This window comes from Bombus pascuorum, chromosome 8 (assembly GCF_905332965.1).
Source record: "Bombus pascuorum chromosome 8, iyBomPasc1.1, whole genome shotgun sequence".
Lineage (NCBI taxonomy): Eukaryota > Metazoa > Arthropoda > Insecta > Hymenoptera > Apidae > Bombus > Bombus pascuorum.
The window spans coordinates 12685872-12689389 of record NC_083495.1 but is presented as its reverse complement, the minus strand read 5'-3'; the positions used below and the strand labels follow the sequence as shown (position 1 = coordinate 12689389).

At 33.9% G+C, this 3518-nt stretch overlaps 1 long non-coding RNA gene across 1 annotated transcript; it reads left to right on the top strand.

Annotated features, from left to right (window-relative positions):
• Positions 1-735: 735 nt before the first annotated feature.
• LOC132910158 (uncharacterized) lies at positions 736-1906 on the top strand. Its single transcript, XR_009658701.1, has 2 exons — positions 736-1237; positions 1670-1906. It is a non-coding gene; the product is annotated as an uncharacterized LOC132910158 (long non-coding RNA).
• Positions 1907-3518: the final 1612 nt, after the last annotated feature.

The following is a 3518-nucleotide window of genomic DNA, read 5'->3' as shown; positions in this document are numbered from 1 at the left end:
ATGTTTGTAGTCGTATGAAAGACACGTTGGAAAAATGTAAGTACTTGGCAATTACTAAGTAATTACGGTATAGCCTGATTTATTTGAAATAATAGGGAGACAAAATCGTTGGGACGACGAACTTTTCGAATAGTAGAATAAATCACTTTTCTGATATGAAATTTCATTTAATTCAAATACGTTCTTTTTGTGTTTCGAAGCGTCGAAGCCTTTTTCCGAATGCTTCGAACGCTTCGGCCGAGAAATTACTTCATTACCACTTTCATTTGCTGTTGCCATTTCTGTAAAATCGTCGTTATTATCGTCTTTATCGCGATGAGATCATTTCATTACATCAGGATATTTAAAGTTTCTCTACCGTTGCCAGCACCAGAGAAATGTACGTGCTAATATTCAGTATCGTGTTTTTTATTGACTGTGATTATAGCTTGTTCGACGTTATATATTTTTGCAATTTCTGTTGCACTTACGTCATTTTAGAGAATTTTAATTACTTTATACTTTGTTTCGATAGCTAGAACGCTATTAGTTTTATAACAAATTCTTATAACCAGAATTCATAATACTTTCTTCAAATTAGAAGGAGATTATATAATTCGACGTTTTCGAAAATTCAAGCGTATTTTGGCTTTTTGTAAATAAATATCCGAGTTTGATGAAAAAAGGTATCAAATTAATTTGTGCAGACTTTTTGGCACAATTATGATACTAATTAATTATCGATGGTAGCCAGATAAATTTAATAATAAAATAACTTATATCTTACAAATGAATTTTACAGATTATCAGTCATTTTATTATTCTATGCGACGAAACTGCAAAATTATAGAAGAAAAATCTATAATCTATAAATTCTAACTGATCAGTTTACTAATATTATTCAATAAAATATCGTGAAATCATCGACCATAGTCAAAATTGAGGTTCCCCTTACAATTATGCTGATTCTATACAATTTCCTTGTTATTGTACTTGTTACTATCAAATATTATACTGTTAAATTCTTTCTATTTTGTTTGTATCGTTTTGTTGCAGAATTGTTTGTATAATTCTGATAATTGATTTCATTAATTACATAGGAAGGAGAGACAGGAGGAAAGACAGAAGTTAGGGTTACGAGAGTGTAGAAACACGTTTGAAAGGAAAGTAAAAGTAAAAATTATAAGTACCATGGACAACGAACGACCTCGAATGCCCGAAATTTCTGGCCTCTATACTATCGCGATACGGTTCTCAGGTATAAATTCGATTTCAATATGAATAAAATACAAATTTTAACAGCCTTGGCTCGCTTATTGGAGTACGCGAATCCATTCACGGAACTCGACTGCCTTCATTGAATGATATGATCTGTCGACATCGGTCGAGTATCGTCGAACGAAATGTTATGCTAATTTAAATTCCTAATTTGGAACCGAAGCAATTATCGAGCTGACAATAGAGATTCTGTTCTTCATTTTATGTTTCTTTCATCGTCATTCGTCGTTTTCCTCTTTTTCGTTACGAACCTTTACTCCCTTTATATTCATTTGCATAACAACGATTCCCATAAATGTTACGAACGAAGCGCAAAATTATTCCAATTGCACTTGTACAAGATTATGTCAAAATTTTGTTTAATAAACTCTCCATTTAATTAACGATCGTCCATGTGTTTCCGCCCTTTCAGGAGCGTTCTTGTTGGTCATGAAAACAAGATTTCCTTGTCTTCCACCTTCGCTTTGGAAGAAAGAACGCGTATGGTACCTTCGAGTTGGATGAAACATTGTAGGCTCGAAGAACATCCAGCCAAAAATATTAGATACGTATCTTTTGTTTTCTGTTTTCTAGCTGCAGTAACTCAAGTTTAAAGGGTAAAACCACCCTTCAAATTTCGACCCTTTGAAAGCCAACTCGGAAAAAGTTAGGTCGAAAAGTCGGTTGAAGATAAAAAGAAATTTGTTTAACAAAAATTGTGCGGTTTCTAACGTGCCAGAGCAGAATGCTAAAGTCAGTCAAAAAGATTTTCAGAGATGTTTAGAAAGATTGTATCAGCCGTGTTTGTTTCAGGGCAAACACTTTCTATTTGAAACAGAATTTCTTTTTTATCTACGTAATTTAGTGAAAATATATCTCGTTCAATGTCCATAATTATAATCTAAATTAAAACGTAAAATTGAAAAATTAGAGACAATAAATTTCTCCTAGTCTTAATAAATTCATCTTCAACGCCCCTTATTACAAATACCTTAAGTCATTTTCAGTCCAATCGTGTTTCTCCTGCACCAAACAATTCTCTTCCGGAGAAATATAAAACGCTGTTCTATTTCATCGCGTTACGTCGAAGTTTTTTTTCTCCCGGCATTTTCTAACAAAGCAAGAACAGGATTAGATCGCAGAAGGTTCAAAGATCACTGCTGAGTCGGCTAAAAAGTGAAATTCGTTTAAACTTTCTCATTATCCTTCCGTCATTTCTTATTTCCTTCGATTAAACTCCCTTCGAGCTCGTTCGCTTGATTTTCCTCTCGGTTCTCAAGGCGATGTGCCGCCGTGCCTCATCGTAGTTTCTCAGCCAAGTTGTTTCCGCTGACAGCCTGGATTAATCAAGTTTAATAGGTTAAAGTCGCGTTCGTTGTTCGCCGTTTCGTCTCGCGATAAACGCGGCCAAAATAATAAACAGATACGCTTAAAACGCGTATTTAGCTACCTGTTCTGACCATGACGCTGCGTCTTGCGCGCGTATCAGGACAGAGGTGCGAGTATATAGATCAAGCTGTTATTCTTTTGAACGATGCCAAACTTTCAACGAATTTTAACTGAGTCATTCGTATCTCCATGAACTTTCATCGACTCCCCCTTTGCGAGCCTTGACCACTCCAGTCATAAATTCATAAACCTGCATTTATCGTTTTAAATTTTAAGTTTTGCATACGTTAAACGATGCAGGATTGTGTTACAGAGTTTAGCGTTCCTTGTATATATTTCTATATGTTTCTGTATGTTCTTATATAACCGTCAATCATTTATAATCAGAGCAAGAATGTTCTATTAACGTCTTGTGTCCCCGTCAGACTTCCTTGCTTCAGGCTATATATACATATACTATTGTCGATAAGCATCTTAAACACTGTAACTGGTTTGTAGCAACATGAATGTTAAGTAAAATATATATATATTAATGGGAAATTAATGGCTAAAAGCAATACTCGTCATATCTTTACTGATTCAACGAATAATGTAAACTTGCCGAGGATTTATTAGGGAAGAAAATAGAGTTTATATTCATTAACAAATAATAAATTCGAATTGTTTGTTTAAAAACTTGATCGACAATGTATTAAAATTAAATATGCGATTCTTCTATGTACCTACATGATATTCATAGTCCTTTTATTAATTTAAAAGAATCTTCCTTATCTGATCTGTGTCTTAGAGACCAGATAATCTATCTGATTTATGTTTTACAGATTAAACGGGGATAAAGAACTTTCCCAGAATATTCTGTGATAAACCTGGCTAAAACATTCTACTATGACGTA